The sequence below is a fragment of the Hyperolius riggenbachi genome, chromosome 1 (genome assembly GCF_040937935.1).
Source record: "Hyperolius riggenbachi isolate aHypRig1 chromosome 1, aHypRig1.pri, whole genome shotgun sequence".
NCBI classification, from domain to species: Eukaryota; Metazoa; Chordata; class Amphibia; order Anura; family Hyperoliidae; genus Hyperolius; species Hyperolius riggenbachi.
The window spans coordinates 332,438,311-332,459,956 of NC_090646.1; the positions used below are offsets into that span (position 1 = coordinate 332,438,311).

The 21,646-nt window shown below is 43.2% G+C and overlaps 1 protein-coding gene across 2 annotated transcripts in view; it reads right to left on the reverse strand.

Moving 5' to 3' along the window:
• Nucleotides 1-21,646, reverse strand: part of FKBP8 (FKBP prolyl isomerase 8) — a 155,371-nt gene that overhangs the window by 57,414 nt on the left and 76,311 nt on the right. The window lies entirely within an intron of this gene.

A 21,646-nucleotide genomic window follows, 5' to 3' on the forward strand; every position in this document is an offset into this window, starting at 1 on the left:
GAGGCTCCCATATATGATACAAATAAATGGCTAGATCTTCTCCACTGAGCTGTCCTTTCTAAATAAACTATGATAGCTCTTCTCACATTTCACTGCTCCTCTAACATCCTGCGGCTTGGGAGAAGAAGACGGTAAAACAATCTCCTGTGAACGATGAAAAGCTGAAGATATCTTTGGAAGATGGGCTAGGTCAGGTCTGAACACAATTCTGAATGAATAACCATATAAAAAGGTCCTTAACGGATAATGCCTGAATATCCCCAATTCTTCTAGCTGACGTTATTGCTACCTTTAATGTTAGATTCTTTAAAGGGGTCTGAGCAATAGGTTCAAATTTATCAGAAGTCAAGAAATTTAGAACTAAAGATAAATCCCAAGGGGGAACTAATTTTTCTGGCATTGGTTGGAATGTCGCTAATGAAATTAAGACTTAACAAAAAATCTTCTTAGACAATTGTGTATGAAGAAAACCCAATAAGGCCGATACGTGGACTCTTAGGGCGCTTACCTTCAGCCCCATATCAATTCCACTCTGTAAAAATTCCCAAAATAATCTTAAGGTCATCCGTCTGTATATTATTCCTTTCCTTTCAGGAAGAATATGCGTTCCGAATTTTTGCATATTTCCTCGTTGTGGAAATCTTTCTGCAGTTAACTAAAGTAGATGCCACCTCTTTAGAAAACCAGTCTTACCAGGATTCTTTCCTCAATACCCAGGCTATCAACTTTTACATCTGGAGATTAGGATGAACATTTGACTCCTGAACTAACAGGTCTTGTCTTTCCCAGATGCCATGGGCCTTTCAGGACTAGAGACAACAGATAAGGAACCATGCCCTTCTCAGCCACCAGGGACCTATGAATATCACTGTTGCCCTTCAACCTCCATCTTTCTCAGCACCTTGGGAGTGAAGTTGAATGGTGGAAATGTGTAGAGGAGACCGCTCAGCCAGTTCACTAATCACTCATCCAATCTGTTCCCTGACACCGATGGGTGGAGAGAGCAGAAATCTTCCACCTTCATATCAAAAGGTAAACAGATCTGAACCCAACGCAAAGGCAAAACAGATCTGAACCCAACGCAAAGGCAAAACAGATCTGAACCCAACGCAAAGGCAAAACAGATCTGAACCCAACGCAAAGGCAAAACAGATCTGCAACACATGAAAAACATATCAGACAAACGCCAAAGCAAAACAGATCTGAAAAAATGCAAAACAGATCTGAGACCAACGCATAAGCGAAACAGATCTGAGACCAACGCATAAGCGAAACAGATCTGAGACCAACGCATAAGCGAAACAGATCTGAGACCCACGCATAAGCGAAACAGATCTAAAACCCACGCATAAGCGAAACAGATCTGAGACCCACGCATAAGCGAAACAGATGAGACCAACGCATAAGCGAAACAGATGAGACCAACGCATAAGCGAAACAGATGAGACCAACGCATAAGCGAAACAGATGAGACCAACGCATAAGCGAAACAGATGAGACCAACGCATAAGCGAAACAGATGAGACCAACGCATAAGCGAAACAGATCTGAGACCAACGCATAAGCAAAACAGATCTGAAACCAATACAGATGCTAAACAGGTCTAGAACCAAAGCAAAATGCAAAACAGATCTGAAACAAATTCAAAAACAAACCAGATCTAGAACAAATGAAAAAATAGATCCAAAGCTAAACAGATCTGACACCAATGCAAAAGCAAAACAGATCTGAACTAATGCAAATGCAAAACAGATCTGAACCAATGCATAACAGATCTGAACCAATGCAAATGCAACACAGATCGGATACCAATGCAAAAGCAAAACATATTTGAACCAATGCAAATGCAAAACAGATCTGAACCCCAATGCAAAACCGATCTGAACCAATGCAATTGTAAAACAGATCTGAACCAATGCAAATCCGATCTGAACCAAACGCCAAAGCAAAACCGATCTGAAACAAATGCCAACAACATATGATCTGAGACCAATGCATAAGCACAACAGATCTGAGACCAATGCATAAGCAAAACAGGTCTGAGACCAATACAAATGTTAAATTAAACAGGTCTAAAACCAAAGCAAATGCAAACAAATTTGAAAAAAAAAACAAAACAAAAACAAAGCAAAACAGATCTAGAACAAATGAAAAATAGATCCAAAGCTAAACAGATCTGAACCGATGCAAATGCAAGACAGATCTGACACCAATGCAAAAGCCAAACAGATCTGACACCAATGCAAAAGCCAAACAGATCTGACACCAATGCAAAAGCCAAACAGATCTGACACCAATGCAAAAGCCAAACAGATCTGACACCAATGCAAAAGCCAAACAGATCTGACACCAATGCAAATGCAAAACAGATCTGACACCAATGCAAATGCAAAACAGATCTGACACCAATGCAAAACAGATCTGAACCAATGCAAATGCAAACCCAATCTGAACCAATGCAAATGCAAACCCAATCTGAACCAATGCAAATGCGAATCCAGTCTGAACCAATGCAAATGCAAACCCAATCTGAACCAATGCAAACCCAATCTGAACCAATGCAAATGCGAATCCAGTCTGAACCAATGCAAATGCAAACCCAATCTGAACCAATGCAAATGCAAAACAGATCTGAATCAATGCAAATGCAAAACGGATCTGAACCAATGCAAAACAGATCTGACCAATGCAAAACAGATCTGACCAATGCAAACATATCTGAACCAATGGAAATGCAAACAGATCTGACACAAATGCAAAAGCAAAACAGATCTGACACAAATGCAAAAGCAAAAGAGATCTGAACCAATGCAAAAGCAAAAGAGATCTGAACCAATGCAAAAGCAAAAGAGATCTGAACCAATGAAATGCAACACAGATCTGAACCAATGAAATGCAACACAGATCTGAACCAATGCCAATGCAAACCAGATCTGACACCAATGCAAATGCAAACCAGATCTGACACCAATGCAAATGCAAACCAGATCTGACACCAATGCAAATGCAAAACAGTTCTGAACAAATGCAAAACAGATCTGAACCAATGCAAATGCAAAACAGATCTGAACCAATGTAAATGCAAACCAGATCTGACACCAATGCAAATGCAAAACAGATCTGACCAATGCAAACATATCTGAACCAATGGAAATGCAAACAGATCTGACACAAATGCAAAAGCAAAACAGATCTGACACAAATGCAAAAGCAAAACAGTTCTGAACCAATGCAAAACAGATCTGAGCCAATGCAAAACAGATCTGAACCAATGCAAATGCAAAACAGATCCGAACCAATGCAAATGCAAAACAGATCCGAACCAATGCAAATGCAAAACAGATCTGAAAAAAAAAAGTACTCCTTGAAACTACCCAGAGTTTCACTTCCTGAAAAGTTCTATTTCTCATTTACATAGATTGTCAATCACCATCGCTCCAGTTCAGGCTTGACCAATCTTATTATAACCCTGGGGAAACATACTGCCGCAATGGCAACAATTCCCCTTCACTCATGCTTTGCACCCACTGTTACATTGCATGGACACAGAGGATAAGGGAAAGTATAAACCATACAAGGGAAAAACACTAACAATCAATCATGTAAGTGCATATTCCTGCAAACAATCATCAGTCTCTACAGCTAGCATAGGTTTACTGCAAACCTAACAATCAAAAATGGGAAACCAATCACTCCCTGAAACTGCTCAGGGATTCCTTATTACCCTGAAAGTTTCCATTAGCTGTTTATGTAAATTGTCAACCACTAGTTACCACAGATTTCGTGCAGGCTTGACAATTCTTTGTTATATTGCTGGGGAAGCCCAATGTTGCAGTAGCAACATTTCTAAGATATTAGCTTCTCCAACCTTATCCGATACCCCCTCTGCTTTGCATGCACTTTTAGCTTGCTAGGTTATAGAGGGAAAGGGAAAAGGTAAAACACAGGGGAAATCACACTGCAATCTCAACCATAGGAGTGTATATTCCTGCAAAAAATGCACCATCAGTGCACTCACCTTTGCTGCTGGAACAGGCTGGGATGCCTATTGTCTGTGATCCCATCTTTCCAGCATAGTGGAGAACGTGAGGAGCAGTTCCATTTCTTATCATGTAATCTAATGTTACACTTTTGGCATCTCTATCTCTCAGGCTGTTGCTGTGCAAGTTTTGCAAAACCGTGAAAGAAGAGTCACTGCTCAGAAAAACATTTTGCTAGAGGTATTTATAGATAGCAATCGTTTTCTCATATATGTACCTGTGCCAATTCCTCCGAGAGAGAAAGTCTCGGTCGGGCATCAGAGGCTGCTGTTGCGGAGGACTGCTTCTGCTCCATGGCAGCGTCGCTGGCGTCCCATGTGTAGAGAGCGCGGAATTCGCGCTTCTCTTGGCTTCTGAAGACACCGTCCCACTTCCTGTCCTCATTGGCCAAACAGCGGCTAGCAGAAGTGACACCTGCGGGACCAGGAGATCCTATGTCATAACTTCTGACATCTCTAGCTGCTCTGTAACACATGGACGCAGCAAGAAGGGCGGTAATGGCGGCGATCCTTTTGGACAACCTGCAGCCAGGTAACATTCCGCCCCCACCGCACACAGGTTAAAACTGGGGCATCCTACTCACAGTTTCCACCGCCATCCAGGAAAAAACCCTGCCTGACAACATAGGCGCCCCAGGCCAACCTATGCCTTAAAACAAGAAAGGTCTACAGGTGTATCCTCAGGTGATGGGAAACAAACAAAAACTGAGTTGGTGAGGGAGGAGGAGTCCTTATATAAGGGCGGGTTCTTTTAAATTGATTACTCTTACAGGTGTTTCCGTTTGGGGAGGGACAAGCAATATCTCAGCAGCAGCCATCCTGGAGGACGATGGGAGAAATTCATGTTACAATCCAAGCTATTCTGTGAATATGCCAATAAAGCAGGCCCCCTACTAGCCAGACTCCTTCGGAAAAAAACAAGCCTCCCGTCAAATACAAAAAATTAAAGACACCACTGGTAAACTACACTACTCATTCTCAGACATAGCTAAAACATTCTGCACCTACTATTCACAACTCTATCATCTCAATCCTAACCATACCACTGCAGAAGGACGGGATATTGAAATAGCCAAATTCTTATCAAACTATGGCCTTTCCCCCATTGATCCAGAGACAGCTAAGGAACTGGACAAGGAAATCACACCTCTAGAATTCCTTGCTGCAGTAAAATCTCAAAAACCAGGCAAGAGCCCTGGCCCTGACGGCTTAACCTCGCAATACTACAAAACCTATTCCTCTTTACTGGCTCCTGCTTTTATAAAGCCTTTAATAATTTATCACCTGGAAATTTTCCTTCTAGCCAATTTCTAGAAGCCCACATTACAATTATTCCCAAAACTGGTAAAGACCACACCCTCTGTCAAAGCTACGGGCCAATATTCCTGCTGAATTTAGACACAAAGATATTAGCAAGGATATTGGCCGTGTGTCTGCAAGAAACTGTGCAAGAGAAAGTGGGGACTGATCAAGTGGGATTTGTTCTGGGAAGAGAAGCACGAGACAACACCTACAAAGCAGTTGGGGTACATGCATGGCTCTCTCGGCACTCCGTGGAGGGCATGTTTCTCTCCACGGACGCCGAGAAGGCCTTTGATAGAGTGGCGTGGGACTACATGTTTGCGGTCCTATCAAACCTGGGACTGGGTCCCTTCATGATGACCTGGCTTCATTTAATGTATTCCAATCCAAACGCCAGAGTTCTAGCCAATGGATTACTTTCAGAGCCTTTCCAGTTAAAAAATGGAACATGGCAAGGCTGCCCACTATCGCCCTTGCTATATGTACTGACCCTGGAACCCTTCCTGAACATGGTCAGAGCAAACAACAACATTAAAGGTGTCACAATAAATGACAAAGAATATAAGATCGCAGCATTCGCCGACGATTTATTATTTTTCATAACTGACCCCATAACATCACTTCGCAATCTTATGGTGGCTTTTAACATCTTCGCCCATATCTCAAATTTGAAAATTAACTACTCCAAATCGTGCGCCCTAAACTTAACCTTAAACCCTCACAGCTTAGACAAATGTAAAGACCTGTTCCCTTTTGGATAGGAGCCAGAGTCATTAACCTATTTGGGTATAAAACTTCCAAGTAAACTGGAAAATCTCTACAACGTAAACTTCACACCATTGGCTGAGAACCTTTCTAAACTGTGAAGACTGGAATGGTCTGACCTCTCTTTCCTGGTTTGGGAGGGTGGCAGCAGCTAAGATGACAGCCTTACCTAAATTTCTCTACATCAGTCAGGCACTACCCATACAATTACCCTCCTCATTTTTTAAAGAGATCCACAAACAACTTCACCAATTTATCTGGGCCAAGAGAAAATCACGCCTGGCAGTGAACATTCTAAGACGCTTAAAACCAGATGGAGGCATTGGCCTCCCCAATTTTAAAACTTACCACTTGGTCGCTCAGCTCTCCAGAATCATAGACTGGTCTGCACACGCAGAGACGAAAGATTGGGTGAAACTTGAACAAACTTTCGTAGGTTCAGATCTGAAAACTTTCCCCTGGAACCCTGGCGTAGCTCCACAAATTAAAGGGATTCACCACCCTCTTATCAAGGCAACAATTAAAGCATTTAGTGTCTCCTGTAAATACCATGCCCTATCCAACTCGCCAGGCCCAATGACTCCAATATTAAATAATCCCAACTTTCCACCGGGGCTAGATAAAAACTACTTAAGGGGATGGGTCCCCCTACACCCTCCACGCCTGAATGATTTTGTGTGCCAAATGCGAGTAATGGACTACGAATTACTTAAACCTCTAACTTCTCCCAACCCCAATTTCCACTTGGAAATACAGGCAACTTTCATACTATCTCAGATTCAGCGAAATTGCCCCTGCCCTTAAAAAACATACACCCTTTTTGACCAAAAGTGCAACTCACCAGGCCCACACCGTCATACAGTGTCATGGCTATATAATCTTCTTAACCCTGTAGACACCTCAAAACTTCTCCCTTTCCAAAGAGAATGGCACCAATTGTTGGGTAAAGAATTTACTGATGACCAATGGGAACAACTTTTCCTTAAAGCACATAAAACCACTTTAAACACTTATGCCCAAGAACAAAATTATAAATTCCTTACATCTTGGTACCGTACGCCAGCTAAACTGCAGAAAATATTCCCCCCTTCTCCCAATCGCTGCTGGAGATGCCAACAAAACAATGCAGACTTAAAACACATAGCATGGGATTGCCCTAAAATTCTCCCCTTCTGGAAGAAAATCCATGAACTAATAAACACAATATCAGGCGAATCACTTCCATTTCTACCAGAAATTTTTCTGCTTCATGCCTCATCAGATCACTTAAAAGCCTATAAAAAAACCTCTATCCCTTATTTGATTAACGCTGCTAGAGCGTTAATCCCATCTATGTGGAAATCCCTCTCCATCCCAACCACCCTCCAGTGGAAACAGAGAGTTGAGCGGACCAAAGAAGTAGAAGAAGCTATTTTAATAGCCCAAGATAAAGCGGATAAAAATCACATTCCTCTGGGCAACTTGGTACGATTTCCAAGACACTGACACTTCTAAACTAATTAAACAACTCGCCTGACAACCCAAACTTTCAGGATGACAATAATGACTCCCAACAGTGAAACGACAAATGATGTACTGAAGAAACTGATCTCTCTTTAGACATAAGACTTAGCCACCTAATTTAATCTATAAGATGACACAGACAATCTTATTCATTACCCTATGTGGGAAATATACAATACTAGCCAGGTATTTACATTATTACCCCTCTATCACACTGGGACACACCCACCTATAGCCAATCCCATCCTCAGCAGATGGTAACTATCCACATTTTTACTTTTGCTTCCTTAAGAGCTACTAACTGATTCCAAAACTCCAAACTTCAACTTTTAAATATTAACCTTCTGTAACTCATAATTGCCTTAAATAAAACTACCATCAACCTCCTATATCAATAACTGTATAAGTATGCTACCTTAAACTTGTTTAACCCTCCTGGCGGTTTGTCAAAATCCGCCAGGGGGCAGCAAATACGTTTTTTTTTTTCTTTCTTCATGTAGCGAGACGAGGTCTCGCTACATGATAGCCGCTGCTCAGCGGCATCCCCCCCAGCCCCAAAGAACGTGATCTCTTGGAGGGCTTCCCCCGTCGGCGGGTAGCGGCGGCGATCGGGCACTGCACGCAGCTAGCAAAGTGCTAGCTGCGTGCAGCAAAAAAAAAAAAATTATGCAAATCGGCCCAGCGGGGCCTGAGCGGTGCCTCCCGGCGGCATAGCCCGTGCTCAGCACGGGCTTACCGCCAGGGAGGTTAAATGTCGATTGTTATTGTACTGCCACTTGAAACCTTCAATAAAACTTATTGAAACAGAAACAAACCCAGCATGCTCTGCAACTTCCTTTGTGCAGCAGATGTACCAAGTAAGATCCAGGGAAATAGGGGAATGATCTTTTATGGAAAAGGAAAGTAAGAGTGATTTTTAACATTTGGATTGCCTGGTTAGCATCCTTATTACTTGTTTACCAGATAAAAATAAAGAATTGATTTTTGATTTTATGCCTGACAGTTACGCTTTAAATAAGCAATGTATTAGCATATTTATTTATTATTTATTTTATGTATTTATGTAGCGCAGACATATTACACAGTATATTGTATTGTCATTAACTGTCCCTCAGAGGGGTACACAATCTAGTCCCTGCCATAGTCATATGTCAATGTATGTATCGTGCAGTGTATGTATGATAGTCTAGGGCCAATTTAGGGGGAAGCCAATTAACTTATCTGTATGTTTTTGGGATGTGGGAGGAAACCGGAGTGCCCGTAGGAAACCCGCAGACACATGGAGAACATACAAACATACAGATGTCGACCTGGCTGGGATTCAAACCGGGGACCCAGCACTGCAAGGCTAGAGCGCTAACCACTACGCCACTGTGCTGCCCAGTATGCAGCTGGTAATTCGTAATCCTGCTGAAAGTGCTCTTGAAAAATCCCTCAGGCAAGACAGGCAACTGAAAGTCTTTAATAAGAGTCAGTGAAAGGCAATCTGCAGGTAAACGATGGAAAGTTTCATAGTCCTGGCACACTCTGTCACCAGTTGACAGAACTGGATGTAGGATTCCTAACACTTGAAGATCTGGACAAAAAGCAAATTAACTGTAGTATATAAATTTTTCCATCCTTGATTGCTTTAAGAAAAAAAAGTCAGTAAAGGGATTTTAGATTTAGACTCACCGAAATGTTTCTGAAGTTATAGAGTTAGAGTTATATATAGTTGTGCGCTTATTGAACGTGTGTATGTAGCTTTATTCTTAACCAGTAGATAGTGCAACAGTGTTGATAATGTCATAGTTGGGTACACAGTTGATCAACAGAAATTACTTGATCTCTTTGGTTCCCATTTATTGTTACAATTTCCAGGTAATGCCAGGTACGGAACAACAAATTCCTACAATTACTTGATTTTTCAAAAGCACACAATAGATACATATTACATTGGGAAGACAGAGAAGAACATCCCAGCCCCCAAAGGGCTCTAACATGGTCTGAAGAATGGAGAAGCTGCCAAAGAATGTTAACATTTATCAGGCTCCCCTATTTTTATGTATCTGGTCATTTTTATCTTACTTAGAAGATTGTGCATGATTATATACAGTGGAGGAAATAATTATTTGACCCCTCACTGATTTTGTAAGTTTGTCCAATGACAAAGAAATGAAAAGTCTCAGAACAGTATCATTTCAATGGAAGGTTTAGTTTAACAGTGGCAGATAGCACATCAAAAGGAAAATCGAAAAAATAACCTTAAATAAAAGATAGCAACTGATTTGCATTTCATTGAGTGAAATAAGTTTTTGAACCCCTACCAACCATTAAGAGTTCTGGCTCCCACAGAGTGGTTAGACACTTCTACTCAATTAGTCACCCTCATTAAGGACACCTGTCTTAACTAGTCACCTGTATAAAAGACACCTGTCCACAGAATCAATCAATCAAGCAGACTCCAAACTCTCCAACATGGGAAAGACCAAAGAGCTGTCCAAGGATGTCAGAGACAAAATTGTAGACCTGCACAAGGCTGGAATGGGCTACAAAACCATTACCAAGAAGCTGGGAGAGAAGGTGACAACTGTTGGTGCGATTGTTCGAAAATGGAAGGAGCACAAAATGACTATCAATCGACCTTGCTCTGGGGCTCCACGCAAGATCTCACCTCGTGGGGTGTCAATGGTTCTGAGAAAGGTGAAAAAGCATCCTAGAACTACACGGGCGGAGTTAGTGAATGACCTTAAATTAGCAGGGACCACAGTCACCAAGAAAACCATTGGAAACACATTACACCGCAATGGATTATAATCCTGCAGGGCTTGCAAGGTCCCCCTGCTCAAGAAGGCACATGTGCAGGCCCGTCTGAAGTTTGCCAATGAACACCTGAATGATTCTGTGAGTGACTGGGAGAAGGTGCTGTGGTCTGATGAGACCAAAATAGAGCTCTTTGGCATTAACTCAACTCGCTGTGTTTGGAGGAAGAAAAATGCTGCCTATGACCCACAAAACACCGTCCCCACCGTCAAGCATGGGGGTGGAAACATTTTGCTTTGGGAGTGTTTTTCTGCTAAGGGCACAGGACAACTTAATCGCATTAACGGGAAAATGGACGGATCCATGTATCGTGAAATCCTGAACGACAACCTCCTTCCCTCTGCCAGGAAACTGAAAATGGGTCGTGGATGGGTGTTCCAGCATGACAATGACCCAAAACATACAGCAAAGGCAACAAAGGAGTGGCTCAAGAAGCACATTAAGGTCATGGAGTGGCCTAGTCAGTCTCCGGACCTTAATCCAATAGAAAACCTATGGAGGGAGCTCAAGCTCAGAGTTGCACAGAGACAGCCTCGAAACCTTAGGGATTTAGAGATGATCTACAAAGAGGAGTGGACCAACATTCCTCCTAAAATGTGTGCAAACTTGGTCATCAATTACAAGAAACGTTTGACCTCTGTGCTTGCAAACAAGGGTTTTTCCACTAAGTATTAAGTCTTTTATTGTTAGAGGGTTCAAAAACGTATTTCACTCAATGAAATGCAAATCAGTTGCTATCTTTTATTTAAGGTTATTTTTTCGATTTTCCTTTTGATGTGCTATCTGCCACTGTTAAAATAAACCTACCATTGAAATGATACTGTTCTGAGACTTTTCATTTCTTTGTCATTGGACAAACTTACAAAATCAGTGAGGGGTCAAATAATTATTTCCTCCACTGTAACTATATAACCATAAGCCCCTCTTTTCTCTTGTTTTTGGAAAAATACTATTTCCTCTTCCCAAAAGTGTTCAGCATTTTGGTCCATATTTTTCTTTCCTTGAAATCTCATTCTTGTTTCAAATCATCCTTTTGCTTACTTTAGAATGACAAAGGACCATATCTAGTGATTTGTAGGATGGTATTAAAGGATACCTTTAACTTTGTTGAATGAAAAAAATCAGATCCTTACATCAGGAGGTGGAAGAGTCTGGATCCTAATGAGACCATATGTACTGAAATAACAGTAGTATACACTCATGACATACATATTAAAAAAAAAAGCTGAGTCCCTAAGGCAACTATCTATGGATTTTTTTTAAATATAAAGTGGATCTGAACTCTTGCACAGGACAGAAAGTAGAAAAAAAACAAAGTCTTGTAAAACTAATACCTTTTAATGGCTAACTGATAAAGTTAAATAATGCAAGCTTTCTGGGATCTAGTCCCCTTCTTCAGGCATATTTCCAGATGTTAGCTGTAGTAAAACACTGATGCAGGTAAACACGAAGATGGCAGTTGTGCTGTTTGCTGTTTAGCAGTTAGATGTCAGGTGATCAGCAGGCTGGAGCCAGTGAGCTCATGCAAGAAAACATGAAATCTAGGAGGTTTCTGAAGATCATGAAGCCAAGTCAATCATGTTACATAAGGAGTCATGAATCCTGTTCCACAATTTAAACATTCCGTTAATGTCTTAAACATTTTCATAAATTTGTACTCATAAATCTTTCTTGCTTGTTTATTTTTGAAGTTACCCTCAAGAATAAGTACTTTGAGATCTTGCATGCTGTGCCCTGGTTCATAGAAGTGTTGGCCCACTGGTGTGTCCATTTTACAATCATTAATTTTAAAGCGGTGATGGTTCATTCTTGTGCGCAGTTTTTGTCCTGTTTCTCTTATGTAGATTCCTCTTGAGGGGCATTTCATGCAGCGTATCATGTATACAACATTGGATGACTCACAGGAAAATTGTTCTGATATTTGATGATAGTTCTGTGAGTTTGGTATTTGTATTTGGCTTGTGCACAAGATATAAGGGCAGGTCTCACACCTTGCGTTATTGCAGGGTAACGTGCCTGGAGTTTCTGGTGTAGATAATGCACTTCTGATAATCATTTGCCTCAAATTGGGAGGTTGTCTGAAAGCAAGCAGTGGTAAATCAGGAAAAACTTTTTTCAGGCGTTTGTCTTTGTGAAGTATCGGTTGCAGGGCTTTCGATATCTTCCTCAGTGTCTTTAATCTTGGGTTGTAGGTGACCACTATTGGGACTCTGTTTTCAGTCTTTGGTGTGTACTTCAATAGTTCCTCTCTAGATTTTAAAGTAGCTCTGTGTATTTGATTATCAACGATTCGTGGATGATATCCCTGATCTATGAATATATTACGTAGCGACATAAGATGTCTGTCTCTGTCCTCTGAATTAGAACATATTTGATTATACCTCAGAGCCTGGCTGTAAACAATAGATTTTTTGGTGTGTTCCGGGTGGAAACTATTCCACTTGAGGTAAATATGCCGGTCAGTTGGTTTGGAACAGAGACGCAGTCAGCCACACACTACACTGTACTAACACACACCACAATGCAATAACAAAATATCAGTACTGCACATAGCAGGGTCAAGGTCAGTGCACAAAACTACTTTTGTGGTCAGGATGAATCCTTAAAAGCACTGTTGGGGGGTCCCTAGCTAGTGCACTACAAGTAACAGTGCACCTAGGAAGCAGCTACACAGCACAATATAAATACAGCCTATCTAGCCACGATGAGTCCTCAAAAGGACTATTGGGGGTCCCTAGCTGGTGCACTATGAGTAGTAGGGCACAAAAGCAGCAGCTACACAACACAATATAACAATACAGCCTTATCTAACATTGTCCCTGTATCCGTAGCACAGCAAGTAGAAGCACCTCTCCCTACACGGACTACAGGCAGAGTGAAAATGGCCGCCAGGATGGTGCCTTTTATAGGAAGGGGGCGTGGCCTGTGTGGTGTTCAGGTTGAACTGGCTGTCGTGTCCCACCTGACTTCAGGTTAAAGGGTCAAAAATGGCCCTATGGAAAAGCATAGGGTGGGCACAAATGGCCCATACTGTTCACGTCTAACGCAAGCTGGTGAACAGCGACTGTTCGGCTGGAACATTTTTCCTTTCCAAACGCTTCTGTATCACTATTCTTCAGGCATTTACCACACAAGTCTGTAATTTGTCTTAATAGTTGGTAAGTTTACCAGTTGAATGATCGCATTATCAATAGTTTCCATGAAGGAATGATTGAGTGGTGTGGCAAATTTTTCCTATTTGCGATTGTATCTGGTTTAGATACAATCACAAGTGGTTAAATTAAATCTTTTCTTTGATGGTATTGATCTTATAAAAAAATATGATTGTTCCCAAAAAAAAATCGAACCTTAACTGCTCGGATATGAAATCCAGATAGTAACATGGTTTTTCATTTATGTTACTTTGTTTACAATAATAATTGTTCATTAAAAAAAAAATAAACTACCATGGACATCTAAATTAAAACTATGAAGTTTGCTATGCTATATGCTAAAATGCAGCACAGCTGGGGTTTTTAAATTTCTGTAGCTTGTACCTCCATAACGGGCAGAGACCGTTACCTCTTAAGTGTACCTGTCTTGGAGGATAATTGTGGAAAAACTTTTTCCAACTTAAAGAACTGCAGCAATCAAGCTAACTTAGGTTACAATAATCAAGAAACAAAGGAAACGGAGCAGCATATTTATGAGTATCAGCATGGTAATTTATATATTTTAAATATTTACACTTTCCCTTCTAGGCAATGCAGGTTTACACTCTGGGCAGAAAGGTCAATAAATGGGGTAAACACTGGGGTAACCAGGCCTTGTATTCTTCTAAATATGGTACAACGCAATACAAATTTACTTTAATTGAGCAACCTGATAAAGAGTTTTGAGCAGTTTAATTACCCCTATTTTCTGCCTTAAAAGCAGATATCCTACAGATGTTTGTAGCAATGATGCAGTCAAATTCAGACATTGGTGTTGCAAGGAAAACATAAAAACTACAAAGCAGATGTTCTACAAGATACTACTTAACACGCACTACATCTGCACCAAGTTCTGGCACAGCCTTGCTCGTTAGATCTTGTCCCCTTAAAGATACTATACAGTAAAATAAATGTTCTACCGATCTTTTTTTTTTCTTTTTCTCAGGTAAAGTTATAATCACTTACAAGGTCTTTTGCCTCTAATGCAGTCACCAAGCCCCATGTGCGCCGACTACTATCCGATAGAGAGAGTGCCATGGCACTCTTCTGAAAGGGGCAGGGCTATGCTCTGGAAGCTGGAGCACACAGGGCTTAGGGACTGCATTAGAGGAAACAGAACTGCCAATTATAACAACCTGAGAAAAAAATGGGTAGAAAGTGTATTTTGCAATGTTGGGGAAGCGGGGGCGTGGCCGGAAGTCCATGGAGTAGGTCGCAGCAGTGGTGAGCTCCCGCTCTAATACCCACAATACCCATCCGCCTAAAGAACCTGCTAGCCCTGCAGCCCCACAAACCTTACCTACACCTTGGTGAATGCACCTACGTCCTCTGGACTTACTTACAGGATGGCTCGCCGAGGATCGGAGGCAGTAGCCAAGCTTCAAAAATTCCGCATGGACGCACAAGATGGCGACAGCAGGGACGGCAGCGGCGTGGAAGAAGATGATGTTCCCGCTCCCTCCCTGAAACAGATCCTACAGGGCATAACGGCCTGCCAGGAAGCTCTCACACACATTACCACCAGGCTGGAAGAGGTAAAGTCGGACGTATCCCTTCTCAGAGCGGATATGCACTCACTCCGTGCTAGAGTTACCGGTACAGAGGAGCGGGTGAGCGCCATAGAAGACCGATTAAAACCCCTAGAAAAAGACTCTTCGCAAACGCAGCGTGATGTCCATACGCTTAAAGAACGCCATGAAGACCTCGAAAATAGAAATAGGCGCTCCAACATACGAATTGTGGGCTTACCCGAAAAAATTGAAGGAAGCGCCCAAGAAAACTTTGCAGAACAACTTCTAATAGAGTTATTCGGCAGATCCACATTCTCCTCTGCCTTCATAATAGAAAGAGCCCATAGAGTGTCTGCTAAAACCCCTGCGCCAGGCCAGGTGCCGAGAACCTTTATTATGAAGCTTCTAAATTATCGTGACCGGGACGCCATCTTGCGCGCCGCGCGCAAAAAAGGAGAAGTATCCCACAGTAATGCTCACCTTTCTTTTTACCCGGACTTCTCCATAGATCTCCCAACGTCAAAGGGCACAGTTTATCCATGCGAAGAAGCGTCTGCGAGATCTGGGTCTCTCCTATGCAATGTTGTACCCAACCAAGCTCCGAGTTATCGATGGAGGCCGCACGCACTTTTTTACCTCCCCAGAAGCAGTGAAAACCTGGCTGGACTCTAGGCCTACCTCTCGTAACTCTCCAGGCCGTGTGGAAAACACTTTGTGACTGGCGTGAGTACTGATGTAGGGGATTAGTCTCCCCCCTTTTTTCCCTTTTTTTTCTCTTCCCCCCGCTGCGACTGTTCTCTCCCCCGCCTAACTACACGACTGATTCACTCACTAACTTTCTCTGCTATAACACAGGTACCATTTCGCCTGTTTTCTAAACACTATATACAGCATGGTGCGACAGCCCCGGACTGTGCGTCCAGACTGGACTTACTTTTTACTGCTGCCCCCGGACAGTGAAATGGAACTTTTCTGCATTTACTACGTGGCCCCTTCAGATTTGGCCGCTAATCACGCAGTGCTAGTCCATCAAGAACTCAGTTCGCATGTATGAGGCCATGCTCTCCTTCATGATAAGCAGTTTTGCTCATGCAATGTTATTATTATATGCAAGGCCTCTCTTTCACTTGAATGTTTAATATGTGTTTTATGGCTACTCCCTATGCCATTAACGGGTGACTTTTGCACTGGGATGGTGTCGGCGTGTGCTGCGGGGGTGGGAGGCGCCCAGCCCATGGCCCTCTAGACTATGCTAACCTGCTCTGAGCCTCGTTCCCACCTTACAATGTCTACACCCCGAGATGCTATGCCACCCCTTTGTCAATGGGCCTCCTGAGACCTCTCCCCTTGTGATGGGGTGTCTCCCCTCCCCGCAGCGCGGACGCGGAGCCATGTACGCTCAGTGGGGAAAGATATACCGGGCCATCAATATGTGACACCCGCAAGGTTATCTCAGTAGAAATGACTGGGCCAAGATTTTATTTGTTCCACAACATATTTCAACGTGCTAACCGGTCTTACTATCCCCTACAACTACACAGGTTCTGCATGTAGGACATAAAGGGCGGGAGCTTGTCCTATAGGAGTGGGGTAAGTTTAAGTGCTCTTAACCCACCTCCTGTTCACAACAACCTTAGTTCTTTTCACCCCCCCCCCCCTCCTCTGGGAGAGGGGCCTCACCCCCGCCTGATGTTTCGGGCGGAACGGAGTCCCTCTCACATAGGGTGGACTTGTGAGTTCTGTGCTTCCCCCCAAGCAGGCGCTGCAGCAGCAGCTGTATCCTGCTTGTAGACTGTTCTTGAGTTTTAGGTTTTGGGACCAAGGACCTATCTGCGTTTAGATGGGTCAGAGTGGGATAAAGGGGTTTGGGTGTTTTTATTTTTGTTAGAAAGTTTATTTTCTGTGTTCTCCATTGATAAATTCCTACACTCGGTCATGGTATCAATACTACAGCCTGTACCTCCCCCAGGGCAAACATGCAAAGCACATACCAGAGACAAAAGATGGCACTTAATAAACTAAAAGTTATAAGTTGGAATGTTCGCGGTCTCAACGACTCTAGAAAGCGCCAGATGATTATGACGTACCTTTGTCGTCATAAGCCAGATATTGTTGCCCTTCAAGAAACCCACCTCACAGGCGGAAGGATGCAGGCATTAAAACGTGGCTGGATAGGCTGGCTATACCACTCCTCCTTCTCCCAATATTCCCGCGGTGTGTCACTACTTGTTAAGAAATCCCTCTCATTTCAAATGCTTACAGTAAAGGAGGATTATCTGGGAAAGTACATTTTTATGCACTGTAGGATTTCAGGTATCCCCATCCTACTTTTAAATATCTACATCCCGCCCCCATACGACTCCTCAGTCATTAAAGAAGGCGTTCAATTCACTCTTGCACACCCAGGAATATTTACAATCTGGATGGGCGACTTTAACGCAGTGTGCAATCCCGCATATGATCGTTACCCTCCTAAGCAAGACAAACCCACTAACTTTGCCAACCTCATGAAAGAACTCCACTATTTAGATGTATGGTGCTGCTTCTACCCACAACAACGTGGATACACCTGCCACTCCGCCACGTTCGCAGCCTCCTCCCGCTTAGATCACTTCTTTGCTTCTACAGCTATATTACAAGCAACCACTTCTGTAGGTATCCTACCCCGATTAGTTTCAGACCACTCACCCATCTATATAGAATTTACCTGGGGACAGCAACCCCCATACCGCTTCTGGAAACTCAATCCCTTTTGGCTAGAGCTCATTACTACACATGATCAGATTACCAAACATATATGTGATTTCATACATACACACAGGGATGAGGAAGATGTGCTATTGGTGTGGAACACTTTTAAGGCCTTCCTGCGGGGTGAGCTTATTTCGGCAGTTGCAAACTGCAAAAACGACACAAAACAATGAACATGATTTGATCCGACAAATTGACACGCTTCGGGATACATACTTCTCCTCTCGCGACCCGCATCACTTATTAGCTTGGCGTAAGGCACTGTGTAACCATAAGCAGCTTATAGATGAGGTTGCCAAATCCAAACTATTTTTCACTAAGCAGGCCTTTTATGAACAAGGGGAGAGAGCGGGCACTCTACTGGCTAAAATTTCCAAATCCTACACCTCTCCCCCAGTAATAACCCATATTGCAGATAACCATGGGACACCAGTTACTGGCACCGCAGAAATAAATCAGGTATTCTACAATTACTACAAGTCTCTCTACAGCAGTGCTACCCCAGCTACTCAGACTGACTCTGAAATATACCTCTCTGAACTACAACTGCCACGGCTATCACCAGAACAGCGTAAAGCATTAGATGCCCCCCTGTCCACAGAAGAGTTAAATATAGCAATTGCCTCATTCCCTAATAAAAAAGCGCCAGGCCTGGATGGTATTCCCATTCAAGTCTACAAAAAATTTGATGAAGTAATTACCCCATTTTTACTGCAGACTCTTGTTGATGCCTTTGAGATAGATGCGCTATTAAGCTCCATGCAGGAAGCCCTAATTGTTATACCCAAGCCTGGCAAGGACCCGTTATACTGTAATTCATATAGACCAATTTCACTTCTTCCCACCGACATAAAAATTCTAGCAAAGGCCTTGGCCATTAGATTAAATTCAGTAATATTATCCCTTGTACACCCTGATCAAACGGGCTTTATGCCTGGTAAAAATACCGCCATGAATGTGCATCGCCTGTGGACTAATATTCAGGCAGAGCATACAAATTGTGGCAATAGAATAGTGGCATCTTTAGACATGGCCAAGGCTTTCGACACTGTGGAGTGGCCCTACCTTAGCGCAGTCCTTGTCAGGTTTGGAGACAACTTCTGCAAGTGGGTACGCATGCTATACAGTTCCCCCAAAGCCAGAGTTTGCACAAATGGCTGGATCTTGGAAACTTTTGACTTGGGACGCGGCACGCGTCAGGGGTGCCCTCTCTCTCCCCTACTATACGCCCTTGCAGTAGAGCCTCTGGCCTGCCGCATCAGAGCTCACCCCCAAATACACGGCTTCCGCACCGCTCACACGGAAGAAAAGATAGGGCTCTACGCTGACGACACAATTCTTTATCTTGAGGACTCTGGTGAGTCCTTGACCTGTGCGCTTACAATAATTGAGGAATCTGGTTATTACTCTGGGCTTAAAGGGAAGGTTCAGGGACAGTTGGTAAAAAATAAAAATCCGAATCCACTTACCTGGGGCTTCCTCCAGCCCGTGGCAGGCAAGAGGTGCCCTCGGCGCCGCTCCGCAGGCTCCCGGTGGTCTCCGGTGGCCGACCCGACCTGGCCAGGCCGGCGGCCAGGTCGGGCCTCTTCTGCGCTCCATTGTGCGTTCCACGCCGGCGCGCTGACGTCATCGGACGTCCTCCGGGCTGTACTGCGCAGGCTCAGTAGTTCTGAGCCTGCGCAGTACAGCCCGAAGGACGTCCGATGACGTCAGCGCGCCGGCGTGGAACGCACAATGGAGCGCAGAAGAGGCCCGACCTGGCCGCCGGCCTGGCCAGGTCGGGTCGGCCACCGGGAGCCTGCGGAGCGGCGCCGAGGGCACCTCCTGCCTGCCACGGGCTGGAGGAAGCCCCAGGTAAGTGGATTCGGATTTTTATTTTTTACCAACTGTCGCTGAACCTTCCCTTTAAGATTAACAAATCTAAATCGGTTCTTTTATATCTTGACCAATCGCCCTCCACCACTAACCTTCCCCATAAGGATCTTCGGACGGTCCAATCGTTTAAATATTTAGGTGTTCAAATAAGTCTCCCCCCGCAAACCTATTTACAAACCGAAGTTCTCCCCTTAATACAATTAGTACAAGCCAAGTGCAAAGTGTGGTCCAGACTGTATCTCTCCATTGTCGGTAAAATTAACCTAGTTAAGATGGTACTCCTGCCCAAACTGTTATATGTGTTTCACCAATCCCCTATATACATCCCAGCCAATTTTTTTTAAAAACTTCGTACCCTAATTATTGCATTTATCTGGAACAATAAAAGAGCCAGAATTAAATTTTCTCTGCTTATTAATCCCAACGACATGGGCGGCCTTGCCCTTCCATCACTGCAACATTACTACCTTGCGGCTCAATTACAGCACCTAGCCCCCTGGTTTATGACAGGGGATATGTATAACCCTGAGGCTTTGGGATACAGTCTGAACCTTAATAGAGAGAGTGTAGCTCTTGATTTACTTAGGGGAATCAACACCTCCCCGTTCAAGGCAAATACCATTTTATCCCAAGCCCACTGCATCTAGAAGTGAGCCAGTAAACTATACCCGTCATTAAGTCACGACCCACGTACCCCACTATGGCATAACCCAGCTCTCCCCGAATTCTCCACAGTCCCTGATCCTCACTATTGGGAAAGAAGGGGCATACTTTTTCTATCACAAATACTAGAACAAGGGAAACTTATTAGCATCTCCAATCTCAGTAAAACCCTCCCCACCCTTAGCATTCAGCAGTTTAGATATGCTCAATTGCACCACGCCTTTTATGCTCGGTTTGGGAAAGGCCCCGTTCGTATTACCCCACATCCACTCCTTGAAATTTTGGTAAAAGGCCCAGCTAAACATCTTATAGGAGATTTATACAAAGAATTGGTGCTAAGTAAAGCCCTAGACCGTATGGAACCGGTCAAAGAGAAATGGGTAAAGGAGGGAATGGATCTATCAACAGAAGACTGGGAAGACGCATTGGAGGCCCCTAAAAAGGTCTCCGTATGTATTAAAAATAGGGCCACTCAAGTATACATTCTGCACCAGGCCTATCTGACCCCCGCCAGAATTGTTAAGTACAAAGCAGGAGCCTCTGCCCTATGCCCTAAATGTGGGGGCCATTCCCCAACCTTTTTTCACCTAGTATGGCAGTGTCCCGCAATCCAGACATTCTGGCTGCAGATAATAAATTTCTTACATGACAAAATGGGCTGCCCAGTAACTATGAACCCAGCTTTATGTGTGTTAAGTATAATAACCGATGAAGAAATGCAACCTAATATTAAAACCTTTATCCACGAAACACTATTTGCAGCTAGACAAGAAATTGCTCTTAGATGGCTGGCGGTAGAGGCTCCTACGTTTGCGTGCTGGCGTAAGAGGCTTAATGCAGATATGCCCTACAAAAAAACTTGTATATTTACATAGAAATCGCCAAAAACAGTTCCATCTAATATGGGACAAGTGGAAAGAGGGGTCCTGTGTGCAATGACCATCATTTCTTTCCTAGCCTCTACAGTCTGTTTGAGGCCGTCTTCCATTTATATGTATCTTTACTATTTATTTGGGCTGAACTTTCCAACTTCAGTGTTACTATACACATGCACGTTTAATGATACCCTGAATTGTGGAATATTAATATACGCTATGCTTCCTAGTGTGCATGTTGTATGTTGTACAAGTTTTGCCTCTGGGAAAAAAATGTTTTTATTTTTTTTGAAACTCCATTTTCATTACCTGCCATCTTCTATACAGTTATTATGTGCTAATAATTCGGATATGCATTTGTATAACCCT